Raw genomic sequence first — 16,358 nt, forward strand, 5'->3', positions numbered from 1 at the left:
CTTGCTCAGGAGTCAAGGATCGTGAAGATCTACCCGCACTATCATACTTTGGGGTATTTGAACTAAATGTTTTGAATTATGGCATGTATAGTAGGCAAAAATTATTTTGTTATGTGTCATATTTGTCTAGGTTTAAAATATTAGTTACAAGATTTCGACCAGTTACTTTGTACAAGCCATAAAAGTTGGCTAATATTGTTCAAGATATATGTTATACGATGCATTATCAAATGGGATGACATATTTCTATCTTGGTATATGTTATGTTCTGGTAATACCTTGTATCCTGTTCCGGCGACGGTAACGGGTAAGGGGTGTTACATAAGATGTACATTGTCCTCAATGTACAAAGATAGTTAATAACAACATAAGCATAATATCAGAAGAGAGGGAGAGAAGCGAAACTACCCTAAATATTTGGATGAGATCTTTGGAATAGTGCGAGCAAGAATTGTAGAGAAAGCCGAATAAAAGGCATGATTTTGAGGTACTAATAAGAAAATAAATGCCACTGTGGAAGAGAATTAAGGTATAATTCGATAATAATCATAAAGATAAGCAGAGTTTAAAATAGAAAACATAAGTCTTCAAAAATAAATAAAGGAAAATAAAATTAAAAAAAATAATAATAATAATAAAAGGGACTCAAAGGTCCTCATCATCAGAGTCGTGAGCCAATGGCACTAGAGAGGAGATATGGAGGTGGTGGCAAATCTGTCGGAGAGTGGCATCGATGCTGTCGAATCGCTCGAAACACTGCTGGTCAAAGCGAGTGAATCGCTCAGATAAATCTGTCAAAGTGACAGTAGAAGCTTGGTGACTCGGTGGTGGTGGTGGGGGTGGGTCCTCGTGAGGAGGAGGGACATTGTCAGTAATGTCCTCTAGCTCATCCTGGTCAGTAGAGTGGACAAATTTGAACTGAGGAGGGTTGAGTCCATGGTGTCGCTCTATCATCTGCATGTGGATCATGCTGGAAATTCCTTGCGGGACATCTGGCCGAATAATGTGAGTGTCGATGACATCTCTGGAGTGTCGAAGAGGCTGAAGTGTTGAGCGAGGTGAGTCACATAAGGGCCAAGGTAGATAGGGCCCCTCCTATGGTGATCCGTCTGGTGGCAAAAGGTGAGGGCGATAAAATATGCTAAGTCAAATACATGACTAGTCATCATGCTCCACAGGAAGTACGCGTCGGTGGTGCTAACTACTCTAGTGCTCTCTCTCCTCCCAGTCAAAGTGTGAGCCAAGATAGCATTGTAGCGTAGTGTTGGAGGGAGGGAGGTTTCCTTTGAGTGACTCGCATCATAGGCAACCGTGCTTGCCGTAAGGTCGGTCCAACAGCAAGATGGCGAATAGTGTTTGTGATGGTGGAGCTGTAGAAAATTCTCTGAAGCCATGAACTCTTCCGTGTAGAGGCCCAAAGCAGCTCCAAAATTGGGTACACTCATATACCTGACAAGTCCACCAAGTCTGAAAATGATAGTACCAGCCTCGTCATGTGTGTTCATCACGTGTTGTAAGTGGAAGGTAGTGCAGAACTCCAATGTCAGCTCTGAATAGGTGCGCTCGATGATTGCAAAGAACCGATCCCATGGCGCAGTATCGAGATGGAATCGAATGAGGTGAGCAAGTTAGACCTGCTCCAAAGCGGGCCAGTCAATACATTGGCCAACTCCCAATAGTCGTACATGTAGTAGATGAAACAGGTCGTCCTGTGGGCTGGAGAAGAATCGAAGCAGTGGGTGGCGAGCTTCGATCGAGGCACCTGAGGAGGTTGCGCCAGGACCCTTCTGCTTTTTCGAAGTGGGGATGGCAATCTTCTTGCCTCGTGTGTTTGTCATGGCGTTCTTGAAATAATAGACGTTAGTAACAAGGCAGCATTAAGTATTCAATCCATATGTCGGAATAGAATACCCCTTGTTTTTAAAAAAATTGTATCCCAAACCGAGTATATACTTTTAACGAAGGTAGGGCCCTAAAGAGAAAAGGCTATATGTATGACTAATACAATGATGCGAAGATGAAAAAGTGAAACAATAATATCTATTAAGCATAAGATTCAAAAGGAAAAGCTAAATATTATTCTATAGTAACAGTTAACCCAAAATGGAACAAATAGATGCAAATAGGGAAAATATTGTTTGAATACTAGAAATAATGCAATAAGATAAAGTCAAGAGCAAGGATGAAAGAATTAGAAAACCATAGTCAGTAAAATAGTAAGCAAAGAATAATAATCAGGGTTATAATAACAAAAATACTCAATAACAGTAATAACCAGAACACTAATAATGAAAACTAAATAAAGAAATAACTAATAGGGGTAAAAGAGGAAACCGACTATAAGAAGGGTGGCTAGTCGGAGGTAAGGGTACTGGTGTCGACAGTAAGGGGTTGGTCGGAAGGGGGAAAACACAGGCGTGGGGGCGAGGGTGAAAGGGCTGTCGATGGGAGAAAAGGTTGTGAAAAGAAGGGAAAGGGAAGAAAAAAAAAAAGAGAAGGAGAAAGGGGAGTTGGGGGTGGCCGGACTGTGGGGGAAGGAGGCTACAGTAGCTAAGGGGGGAAGAATTGGGGAAGAAGAAGAAGAAAAGAAATTAGAGTTTGAGGGGTTTAAAAAGGGCACGACTGTGTGAGACCCGTGTCGAACCACACGGCCGTGTCACATACCTGTGTGGTTCGCATCCAGCCCGTGTTTTTCACGAAATTTGAATGTCTAATCATTGCACGGCCTGAGGACACGCCCGTGTGTCCAGACCATGTGGTGCACACAGTCACGTCACACGACCGTGTGCCAAGTCCTTCACTTCTCCCACGCCCGTGTGGTATACCACACGCCCGTGTGTCCGAACACATGGCCGTGTGCTTTGCCCGTGTGGCTCCCTGACCTATTTAAAATTTTAAAATTTAGTTCCAGTTTTCACATAGCAGTGTTGCACAGCCGTTGTAACACCGCTTACCCTTATCCGATGCCGGGACAAGGTACAAGGCATTTCCGAACCTAAACATACACATACATGCAAAAAATTAGGCCATAAAATTTCTTTTAATTCAAACTTTTCAAACACATGCATGTTGTCCCTTAATTGGGTCTACGAAGCCCAAAACATACATCGGGATTAATTTGGGACTAAACTGAGAGCTCTGAGAAGATTCGGGAAAACTTAGAGAATTTTCCCAAGAAACAGGGTTACACGCCTATGTCTCCTAGCCGTGTCCCTCACACGATTAAGACACACGACTGTGTCTCAACCTGTGTGGCTAACACTTAGGCTATTTTCCAAGCCATATTTCTCACCTATTTAATCATTTATCTTCACCAACATTTTAATACATTTATGAATCAATTTAAGGTATTCAACCAAGCCTTATAATTATCATCGTTTGTTCATTTTATAGCCATATCAATCATGATAAAATCATAATAATTTGAATATCAAACTTACTAAATACAAGCCATACCAATGGCTAGTTACGATTATATCATTCATAAGCCAACATTAACTAATCAATTAATATATATCAGCCATATCTTTGTAATTTAAATATATTTTCATAACAACTTATCTTGATTTCATACTATTTCATATTTGAGCTTAAATAACCAAAGTATTTGAAATTTCATCTTTATTCAAATAGTACACATGAGATACATAATTCCATAATTATGAATGAACACATTTATCAAACATATTCCATATTCATATATCAATGTCTCATGTCTCCATATAGCAATAACTGTCATTTTCATGAATTTTGAGTTCAGTTTCATAATTATTTGTCTCGTGTTCAATTTATTCCATGTCGAAACTTTATTCATTAAATCATTTGAAATATCAATACATATGGATAGTACCCTCAAGATGAATAATTATATATTATCACAAATGAATTCATTCATCAACCAAGTTCTATACTCATGTCATATCAACTCGTACTTCCTTATATCACATAGTTCCATGTAACACTTACCAAAATTTGTCAAATTAGTGAACGTCTTATGGAATTGAGTACTTCGTTTTCTTGATGTCATAGTTCAACTATGGTCTTACACATCTTCACATAATGATGCCATAGCCCAGCTATGGTCTTACACATATTCACATATCGATGCCATAGCCCAGCTATGGTCTTACACGTAATCACATATCACATATCGATGCCATAGCCCAGCTATGGTCTTACACGAATCACATATCTCACTGATGCCATATCCCAGATATGGTCTTATACAGTAGCCTATATCACACCAATGCCATATCCCAGATATGGTCTTATACGGAAACAAATAATCATATCTCTCTAATGCCATAGCCCAGCTATGGCCTTATATAGAAATCACATATCACATGTTGCCATGGTCCAACCATGGTCTTTTTCGTCAATTCATTTTAGCCACTGAACAAAAGTACTAAACCCTGCGTTCCACTCAATTTGAACATTTAGTTCAAATTTCATACTTTTTCAATATTTACAATTTAATAATGAACATATAAAATAAAACATTATATCATTACTAATTCAACGTTTACTGTTTATAATCGGGCATGTTATCAATTTATACACAAGTCTTTCATATATTTTTCCTCCTCCTCTCCATCCACATCCTTGGTATAAATAACACACTTGTAAGTAACCTTATCCATAATTTTCATTAATTACTTATGTGAATATTCAAGCTATCCACCCATGTCATAGTCACTAAATTATTTATATCTAGAGCTAAAAAACTCCAAATTAAGATCCAAAAATTTTCCTTGAAACTAGACTCACATATTTTTACCATAAAATTATCAAAATTTTTGGTTTAGCCAATAAGTACAGTTTATTCTTTAAAGTCACCCCTATTCTGCTATCTGACAGTTTTGACCCTTCTTCACTAAATATTAATTATCTCTTCATACAAGATTCGAATGATGTTATTGTTTATTTCTCTTTAAAATAGACTCATTTAGGATTCTAGAAATATAAATGTAAGCCCATAATTATTTGTATTCAATTTTTTATGATTTTTAAAATTCAGAATAGGGGAACCTGAATTCATTCTGACCTTGTCTCACAAAATTCATTATATCTCATGATTTACAAATCTATTTCTTACACCATTTTTTCTATGAGAAACTAGACTTAATAAGATTTAATGTCATGTTTTTTTAATCTTCTAATTAGATTTCTAAAATTTATGGTGATTTTGCAAAGTTAGTCTACTGTTGCTGTCCAAAATTATTTTAGTGCAAGCTGTTTATTGCCATTTTTCCCCTAAGCTTTTAATAAATAACAATTTCTTCCATACTTAATTAGCCTCTCAATTGAGATGATTTTTTTCAATTAACACTCTATTCTATCGCTTTAAACTACTTTAAAACCTTTGGAAATCGTAATTTCAGCACTAGACTTTAGTTCCAAACATTTTCACAATTAGGTCTTAAAATCAATTTCCATCAATTTTACTTGATAAAATTATCATATATCAAATTTTAAACTTCAATTCTATGTTTATTCATCATATGATTCTAGCACTCATCCATAACAACTTTAAAAATTAACCTTGAAATCAAAAACTAATGAAATAGTAAGTTGGACCTACTTGCAAAAATCCAAAAACATAGAAATTTCAAGGAGAAAGCAAGAATTAAACTTACATAAAGCTAGAGTATGAAAACCAACTTGAACTCTCTTCCATGGCTGTTTTTCAGCTGATGAAAATGAAGAGAATTCTAGATATTCCCATTTGGTCACATTTTTATTTAGTTAATTTTGGCAATTTTCCAATTTTGCCCTTAATTCACCCATTTCCTGATTTTTCTCAGCTATTGCAGCCCAAAATATCTCCTATGGGCCTATTTGCACTTTAGGTCCTTCCTCATTTGACAATTGAGCTATTTAATCCTTTTAGTAACTTTTACATCATTTTCAATTTAGTCCTTTTTATTTAATTAACCACCCAAACGTTAAAATTTTCTGACGAAATTTTAATACTACCTTATTGATACTTCATAAATATTTATAAAAATATTTATAGCTTGATTTATAAAATCAATATCTCGATACCTATTTTCCTCAATTTCTTGACTTAATAAATCTTTATAACACACAAATTACTAATTTAAAAATCTCTCAAAAATCACATTTGGCTCATAATTATTAAATAAATAAATTTACAAGCTTATTTGTCGAATTTAGTGGTCTCTAACCACTATTCCCGACATCATTGAAAGTCGGCTATTACAGCCGTGTGGCTCGATACTTAGGGAATTTTTAGCCCTGTTTCCACACGGCCAAGGACACGTCCGTGTGTCCAGGCTGTGTGGGCCACTGTACTTACAAAAAAACACTAAAAATAGCTAAAATAAACTAGTTAGTGATGTTAGTGTTCGGGTTGCCTCCCGAGAAGTGCTTATTTAGAGTCTAAGCTCGACTTACCTCTCATTCACATGATTACAGTGGATTGAGTTCAACTCCTCACTTCTGCTATCAGTTTTACCAAAATAAGGTCTGAGTCGAGTATTATTTACCTTAAAAGTTCTGAATTGAGAATGATTTACCTCGACTGTACCATATAAAAGAAAATTCAAAACCGTGAAAGGAGTCGCTCCGTTTGTATTAAGCTCTGAAGTAGTAATTCAGTGGTCCTTTTCATCTAACAATACTTTATCCCCAACTTTAATTTGCTTTGTTTCATCCCTACGCTCATCGTGGTGTCGCTTTGATGTTTCGTGTGCTTTTGGTTTCTCTTTGACATGTGTTTGTCATTCATCTAGTTCATCGATCTGAAGCGTTCATTCTTCATGAGTCGCTCCATTTTTGTGGCATGAAGTAGAATGAGGCTCCATCACGTTCTTCCTAGGGGACTCCTGCAAAGAAGTTTGAGAGTTAACCGAATCATCTTGATTGCTAAATATTTTAGCAGAATCATGAGCTTGGAGAGTAATCGTGTCATCCCCTACACGAAGTATCAATTTACCTCTGCCAACATCTATGATAGTTCTAGCAGTTGCTAAAAAGGGCCTTCCTAAGATTAAAAGCATGTCACTATCCTCTTCCATGTCTAGAACAACAAAATCAATTGGGAATATAAATTTATCAATTTTAACCAGCACGTCTTCAATAATACCTCTAGGAAATCTAATTGTTTTATCTTCTAATTGAATGCTCATCCTAGTTTGTTTGGGTTTCCCAAGACCTAGTTGTTTAAACATTTTATAAGGCATGACATTAATACTTGCCCCTAAATCAGCCAAAGCATTGTTAACATTTAAACTACCAATTAAACAAGGAATCATAAAACTCCCTGGATCTTTCAACTTTTTGGGTAGCTTCTTCTATAGAATGGCTGAGCAACCTGCGTTCAACTCTATATGCGACGCCTCATCCAACTTTTTCTTATTTGCTAAGAGCTCCTTTAAAAATTTAACTGCATTTGGCATCTGTGAAAGAGCTTCAATAAACTGTAAGTTAGTATGTAATTTCTTTAATAATTTAAGGAATTTACCAAATTGTTCATCCGTGTGGTCTCTCCTTGTCGAACTGGGGTATGGCACATGAGGTTTACATTCTCTACTTACCAGTTTTTGCTCACTATGGTCCACTTCACCCTTACCTTTACTTACCACAAGTCCTTGCCTCGGTTCTGGTTTAGGTTCAACTAACCCTTCTTCACCTCAAATAGTAATCACAGTAAGCTGTTCCCTTGGGTTAGTTTCAGTATTACTCGGCAAGCTACCTTGTGGTCGTTCGGAAATCAACTTAGCAAGCTATCCTATTTGAGTTTCGAGCCCTTGAATCGATGCTTGCTGATTTTTCAGAGCTGTCTCGGTGTTTTGGAAACATGTTTTGGATACCGCGATGAATTTCGTTAGCATCTCCTTAAGGTTTGGCTTCTTTTCCTGTTGGTACGGTGGTTGTTGAAAACCTAGAGGGTGTTGTGATCTTTGATTTCCTTGACCTCTCCAAGAGAAATTGGAATGGTTCCTACAACCTTCATTATAAGTGTTACTATACGGGTTATTTTGAGGTCTAGAATTATTGTTACCCATATAATGGATTTGTTCCTCCTCGGTGCTAGGTTTGAAGGATGGATAATCTGTGTTGTGTACTCCTCCTCCACATGAATCACACCTCATCACTGGATGTACCTGAGTAGAACCATACAAACCGTCAATCTTTTTATTTAAAAGTTCCACCTGATTAGATAGCATGGTAACCGGGTCGAGGTTGAAACACCAGCAGCATTCGTCGGCTTCATTCTCATGACTTGCCACTGATAGTTATTCAGTGACATCTCTTCAATAAATTCATAAGCCTCTTCAGGTGTTTTATTGTTTAACGTTCCACCGGTGGCTGCATCGATAAGTTGCCTTGTTGAGGGGTTCACATTGTTGTAAAAAGTCTGGACCTGCAACCATAGAGGTAACCTATGGTGAGGGCACCTTCTCAATAGGTCCTTGTATCTCTTCCATGCATCATAAAGAGTTTCTAAATCCATTTACACAAAAGAAGAGATATCATTCCTTAATTTAGCCGTTTTAGCTGGCGGAAAATATTTAAGTAAAAATTTTTTGGTCATTTGTTCCCAAGTAGTGATTGACCATCATGGTAATGAGTTTAGCCACTGTTTAGCTTTGTTCCTCAATGAGAATGGGAACAACTGAAGTCGAATGACATCGTCAGAAACGCCATTGATCTTAAAAGTGTAGCAGAATTCCAGAAAATTTGCTAAATGAGTGTTTGGACCTGTAACACCCTAAACCCGACCTAGACGTTACGACCGAATCTGGCGTGTCACATTGAAGCGTTATTAGAGAAGTCATGTTTTATCTAAAATCTTTCTTAGTGTTTAAAGAATATTTTCGTTTTAAATTAAAGTGAATGGAAGCCGCGCACCAGGTAGGATTCAATAAAATAGGAGGTGAGTCAATTAGACTGCTTAAGTACCTAGCTCTTCCATGATCCAATCCTAGACATGCACACATCCATTGCCACACTTTAAGCTTATTGCTTGTCCATGAACAACAAATTAAGTTTAAGTCTATTTCAAATATTTATTTCCCTTGAAAACATTTACGTTGCGGAAGCTTTGCTCGGTTATCGTGATATTTTGAAAATAAGTAACTTTTATAAAACGCACCCTAGGGCTATCCAATTTTAAGGAATCAATTTAAGTGATGTGAATCTCAAGTTGAAAATGATTTAAGTAATTTAAAAACCCAAAATAAAAATAATAGAGCGGCCTTATTACAACTTTAACCAAAATAGAAATAATCAAAAAATAAATGCGAAATTTAAAAAGAAGCTAATTGAAACTTATTTAAAAACCAGAGATTTAATTTTCGTGGCCACTTTGAATCCCGCCCAGCTCCAAGTCCATCAATTAGGGCTCACCTGCAAGGATGGAAGAGAAAGGGGTGAGTTTGGAAAACTCAGTGTGTATGGAAAACCCATCCAAAGCCCAAGTCAGCTCAAGCCCATTGGGCCTAAGCCCTATTCTGATAACAGCGGGTACTGGGCCGAAGCCCTTTTTAGAATACAGTAAACTGGGCCTTAGCCCCTTTTTAGTTAATAGTATAACCCATAGGCCCATTCCTGAACAAAACAGACATATTCGTGTATACAAGCCTAACCCAGCCTATAACCAACTGCTACACTCCACCCGTACCAGCCTTACACTCCATGTGGGGAATAGCTCAACCCACCCAGCCCTACACTCCACAGTTGCAGATTGTCGCTAGATATCGATAAGTTGAGGCAAAGCCTCCAAGACGTGGTCAAGCCACTTTCGAGATTTCATCCATCAATAACCCAATCCATGCATCGATAATAATAACATGGCATGCAGTAAATAGTAACAGTCAAACATGCATTCAGGTCAACCTTATCAGACAATAATAACATGGAATGCAGTAAATAGTAACAGTCAAACATGCATTCAAGTCAACCTTAACCCTAGGGGTATATCAGTAATTTTGCTCCTAGGGGTAAATCTGTAAATTTTCCACCTATAAAGGTATTTCAGTAATTGTCAGTTTTAAGGGTTCTCACGAATGTTACTGTCCTTACTCGCCGATTTGACATCACAATAATTTATTTGTCTCAATTTCACAATTTTAGCCATTGGGCCCTAAAACCCCTAACGGGCCCTACAGTGTCCATTAGCCATTTAAGCCCATTTTAACCCAAGTTTTATGACCAGTTTACCGGTTTAAGCAGTTTCAATTCTACAGTCTAACAGAACATACTTATTGCCTATTTTTTTATATTATATATTATTATTATTTTTTTATTTATTAACCCTTATGGGCCCGTGAGCCCATTGGGCCCAATTTTAGCCTATTGAGGCCCAATAACTGAAGTGCACGAAATTTCACACATGAATAACTTACCATTTTGTGATTTCAGATCTAATGATTTCTAAACGTCTTGTGAGCACTCGCACACTCACAAGCCCACGAAAGGCCAGAATTTCAGCATTTCGTCTTTTGCCGAATTGAACTATGAGGGGGTGTACGATACACACCTGTTTCGTGACGACTGCTACTAAGATCCCTTACGATGTCCTACAATTTATTACCACAATTCTTAGATTGCAACCCACAACAACCAATCCCAATATTCACCCACCCATATTCGAACCATGCCCTTAAAGCCTTTAGAATCTTACCTTTTTACAGAAAACCGATGACTAGGTCCAAGTCTAGTTGCTCCAAAGATCCAAGCCTTCGATCAAACCTATAGAAGACACTAATCACCAAAAGAAATCGTCAGTTAAAGACCCTTAAAGCCTTATGCCCAAATCGATAGCCTCCCTAGATTTTAGGGACTTCAGTTTTTCTAAATTGTAAAATAAGTCTCGATCTGAGGTGATGAGCACTTACCACTTATTCTTCTTTGATTTTTATGTAGATCTGATACAGATCTATCCTCTAAACGATAGTAGAACTCGAATCCAGGAGATCTGAAGTTTCGGCTATAAGTCCCTAAATCTATGGTATTTCGGCTTTTTAAGTGACGAAGAAGATGACAATTTGAGGCTATAACTTTGAAGTAATGTTGCCGACAGATACTAAGGGTTTAGAGAAGATGAAAGTTGATCAAAAAGAACAAAAACAACTGAAGGATTTTGGCTTGGAGAAATCGGCACAAGAAGTAAGTTTTCGGGATTTCGACTTTTATAGCAATCGGCTATGGAGGTTTTGTGGAGGACGGGATCGACAGAGGAGGTGAGTAAGGTGATCAGAAGGTCTCGGCTAGAAGACAAAGCAAAAAAAGAAGAAAAAAAATGGAGGAAAAAGAGAGGAAGAAGAAATCGGCACCAAGGAGAAGGAATTTGCGTTTTCGGCTTTTGTGAGAACTCAGAAAGGATGAATGACAGTGAAAGCTTTCAGGTGGCTAACCTTAATTCTCCAAGACAGAAAAAGAAAATAACCTAACCCTAATATCAACTAAAACAATCGGCCCAACCTCCCTACGGCGCTTGCCGAAATTCACTTAAGTGATCACATGCCCGACACATGCCTAAAATTAAAAAGTAACAATATGCCTACCTTGCAACTTGAACCCTGGACTTTTAATTCCTTCCCAGACGCCCTTTTTTTAGGAACTTAGTGGGGCCACCTTGCCACTTTACCAAGGCCTTATTTGTGTCCTATTTTACCACCTCAACTTTAAAAGCCCATTGTGCCAGAACCCTCTCTCCCAAAATTAAAATTCAGGAATTGCCTCGAATTAAATTTACTCTTGGGCCTTTTTTTCCCACATCATAAACCCTCTGTAAGTTATTTAATTACTAAACTAAACATACGAAATAATAATAACATCCAAATTATTCGGGCCATTTTCCACCCGAACCTAGACTCAAGGCCCAATACTTCCAGGCCCAAAAATCGGGGCATTACAACTCTACTCCCCTTAAAGAAATTTCATCCTTGAAATTTTCAAACTATCAACTAACCGTATTACTCAAGTCAAACCACTATGCTTCTGCTGCGCACTCTAATTAAAAATAATTCTTAGTACGACGCAGAACGTCTAATTACCAAAGTAAAGAAACATCTATCAAGTACGCATACAACTCGTAACACGCACTTAAATAAAATAAGCTTGGCAATCTTGAGCTCGATGCTCCTTGGACCCACATCTAAAGCATGCTCTAGTCTTTCTATGGCATTCACTCGGATGATACCCGTTGCAGTTGTTGCAGGTTGGAAAGTTTGGTCAGCTCTTAAGATGTTTCACAGAACGAGGCTCAGTCTTCTGAGAACTAGAATCCTTCCTCTTCTTACACTCCAAGCACCCTGCTTGAAGCGTTTCCATAATTTCCTTAACCTTGGTCTCCAATACTTCTTCTACCACTTTCCTTACTAACTCAGCCAGTGCCTCAGTCCCAAGCTCCGAGTTACCGCTACCCGAAGTTGGTAGACTTCGCTTACCTTCAGAATCCATATCAACACTCTACATTATCAGCATACATAACAATAACTACCAAGATCTCGATTCAAAAATTTCAGTATTTATACAGATGTCCTATGGATAAAGAGTATTTCAAAGTTCTTGTTTTCGAAGTATCGTATCCTAGCTACAGTCTCAGTCTTCTAAAGTTTTCAGTTTTCCCTACTATCTCAGTTTCTACAGTTTCAGTATTACCCTAACTACAAAATCATAGTAGGGTCTCAGTACTATTTATAGTAGTATAACAATATTTCAGTACAGTACAGAATAAAAATACTTACAGACTTGGTGCCGGGGATTCAGTGTGCCACTTCTTCAGTTATCAAATTTTAGAAACCCGAAAAAGCTTAAACCATTTTATGATTGAACCTTAAAACATGTATGCCTTGTAAAATATCTTTGAAAAGAATTTTTCAAAACCGTTTCCAAAATACCCTTCTTGGGCCTAAGTTTAGCAAAGTTTTTCGAAAAACTTTTTGGACCCTGATCCACAGCTGAGTTGTTGTAACCTGGCTCTGATACCACTAAATGTAACACCCCAAACCCGGCCTAGACGTTACGACCGAATCTAACGTGTCACATTGAAGCGTTATTAGAGAAGTCATGTTTTATCTAAAATCTTTCTTAGTGTTTAAAGAATATTTTCGTTTTCAATTAAAGTGAATGGAAGCTGCGCACCAGGTAGGATTCAAGAAAAGAGGAGGTGAGTCAATTAGACTGCTTAAGTACCTAGCTCTTCCATGATCCAATCCTAGACATGCACACATCTATTGCCACACTTTAAGCTTATTACTTGTCCACGAACAACAAATTAAGTTTAAGTCTATTTAAAATATTTATTTCCCTTGAAAACATTTACATTGCGGAAGCTTTGCTCGGTTATCGTGATATTTTGAAAATAAGTAACTTTTATAAAATGCGCCCTAAGGCTATCCAATTTTAAGGAATCAATTTAAGTGATGTGAATCTCAAGTTGAAAACGATTTAAGTAATTTAAAAACCCAAAATAAAAATAATAGAGCGGCCTTATTACAACTTTAACCAAAATAGAAATAATCAAAAATAAATGCGAAATTTAAAAGGAAGCTAATTGAAACTTATTTAAAAACCAGAAATTTAATCTTCGTGGCCACTCTGAATCCCGCCCAGCTCCAAGTCCACCAACTAGGGCTCACCTGCAAGGATGGAAGAGAAAGGGGGTGAGTTTGGAAAACTCGGTGTGTATGGAAAACCCATCCAAAGCCCAAGTCAGCTCAAGCCCATTGGGCCTAAGCCCTATTCAGATAACAATGTCTTGGGTCAAGCCCTTTTCGAATCTGAAGAATCGGGCCTTAGCCCCTTTTCAGTTAACAGTATGGCCCATAAGCCCATTCCTAAACATAAAAGACATATTCGTGTATGCAAGGCCAACCCAGCGTATAATCAACTGCTACACTCCACCCGTACAGCCTTACACTCCATGTGGGGAATAGCTCAACCCACCCAAATTTCTACACTCCACATTTGCAAGATTCTTTGCTCAGATATCGATAAGTTGAGGCAAAGCCTCCAGTACGTGGTCAAGCCACTTTTAGTACTTCCTCCATCAGTAACCCAGTCCCATGCATCAGATAATAATAACATGGCATGCAGTAAATAGTAACAGTCAAACATGCATTCAAGTCAACCTTAACCTTAGGGGTATATCAGTAATTTTGCTCCTAGGGGTAAATCTGTAAATTTTCCACCTATAAAGGTATTTTAGTAATTTTATCAGTTTTAAGGGTTCTCACGAATGTTACTGTCCTTACTAGCCCATTTGACATTTTAATAATTTATTTGTCTCAATTTCACAATTTTAGCCATTGGGCCCTAAAACCCCTAATGGGCCCTACAGTGTCCATTAGCCATTTGGGCCCATTTTAACCCAAGTTTTATGACCAGTTTACCGGTTTAAGCAGTTTCGATTCTATAGTCTAACAGAACATACTTATTGCTTATTTTTTTATATTATATATTTTTATTATTATTTTATTTATTAACCCGTATGGGCCCGTGAGCCCATTGGGCCCAGTTTTAGCCTATCGAGGTCCAATTACCGAAGTGCACGAAATTTCACACATGACTAACTTACCACTTTGCGATTTCAGATCTAATGATTTCTAAACGTCTTGCGAGCCCTCGCACACTCACAAGCCCACGAAATGACGAAATTTCGACATTTCGGCTTTTGCCGAATTGAACTAAGAGGGGGTGTTCGATACACACCTATTTCGCGACAACTGTTATTGAGATCCCTTGCGATGTCCAGCAATTGATTACCACAATTCTTAGATTGCAACCCACAACAACCAATCCCAATATTCACCTACCCATATTTGAACCATGCCCCTAAAACCTTTAGAATCTTACCTTTTTGCCAAAAACCGATGACTAGGTCCAAGTCTAGTTGCTCCAAAGATCCAAGCCTTCGATCAAACCTCTAGAAGAGACTAATCACCAAAAGAAATCGTCGGTTAAAGACCCTTAAAGCCCTATGCCCAAATCGACAGCCTCCCTAGATTTTAGGGACTTCGCCTTTTCTAAATTGTAAAATAAGACTAGATCTGAGGTGATGAGCACTTACCACTTATTCCTCTTTGATTTCTACGTAGATCTGATACAGATCTATCCTCTAATCAATAGTAGAACTCAAATCCAGGATTTTGGCTTGGAGAAATCGGCACAAGAAGTGAGTTTTTAGGATTTCGGCTTTTATGGCAATCGGCTATGGAGGTTTTGTGGAGGATGGGATCGACAGAGGAGGTGAGTAAGGTGATCAGAAGGTTTCGGCTAGAAGAAAAGAAAAAAAGGAAGAAAGAAAATGGAGGAAAAAGAGAGGAAGAAGAAATCGGCACCAAGGAGAAGGAATTTGCGTTTTCGGCTTTTGTGAGAACTCAGAAAGGATGAATGTGACAGCCCTAGTGTGACCTTAGTCGGAAAGTGGTTTCGGGACCACAAAACCGAGTTATAAAAATAATTAATTGCTATATTCTATGCTTATTATGTGTGTACATGAGTATGTGGAAGTTTCATTCTCTAATTTTGCCAATTGCATGAGAAATTATTAAATAGGGATCAATATGAGACATAGTGAAATATGATAGGCTAATTTTAAATGGCTTATTAGTGCATGTTAACACAAAGGTGGACTTGCATGTCAAGTTGCCCAATTTCTTTATAGTGGTCGGCCAAGATGGATTGTTGATGGGCAATATATATGTTAATTAGATATTATAATAAGAAATTGGGTTATTGGAGATAAAATATTGTTAGTAAAAGAAGGAAAAAGAAAAAAAATGCTCATCTCTCTTCTCCATTGCCGTGACTTGAGAAGAAGAAGGAGTGTTCATGTTTTCTTTCTTTTGCAATTGCCGTAACTAGAGGAAGGGAAGAAGGAAGATTCGCCAAGGTGGTCCTCTAGATTAAGGTATGTTCAAGGGTATCTTTGGAAGTATATACAACCTTTGGGTGATGAGTCTAAATTCTATCTATCTCATGGTTGGATTTGGGGTTGATGGAGAGTTAGAATTTGGCTAAGGAGCCTAAAATTTTGGTTGATACCTTGATGCTATTAGCATGCTAGTTATATGGATGTGTTAAGTTGCTTGGGATGTTAGCATGAAAGTTGGAATTGTTAAGCTAATTTGTTGGAAGTGTCGAATTTAGGACTAAGAAGAGAATGAGTATTCGGCTAACATAGTGAAAAGGTAGGTGTTGCCGATTGTTAGATTTAGACCATGGGAGTGGCTATAATGGGCATTAAGATGTAGAACTTAAGAAATGTAGTTATATGTGAATTTACATGATGTTACAAATAGATGTGAAAATATATGCTAGATTAGGAAAATTTGATTAAGTGTTCATGAGATGAAATTAGGTGTTTAAAAGATGTTATAGTT

At 37.6% G+C, this 16,358-nt stretch overlaps 1 non-coding gene across 1 annotated transcript; it reads left to right on the forward strand.

Moving 5' to 3' along the window:
- Window positions 1-8,405: 8,405 nt before the first annotated feature.
- On the forward strand, window positions 8,406-8,512 carry LOC128294737 (small nucleolar RNA R71). Its single transcript, XR_008285044.1, has one exon. It is a non-coding gene; the product is annotated as a small nucleolar RNA R71 (small nucleolar RNA).
- The last annotated feature ends 7,846 nt before the right edge of the window (window positions 8,513-16,358 follow it).

The sequence above is a fragment of the Gossypium arboreum genome, chromosome 6, assembly GCF_025698485.1.
Source record: "Gossypium arboreum isolate Shixiya-1 chromosome 6, ASM2569848v2, whole genome shotgun sequence".
In the NCBI taxonomy this organism is placed as follows: Eukaryota; Viridiplantae; Streptophyta; class Magnoliopsida; order Malvales; family Malvaceae; genus Gossypium; species Gossypium arboreum.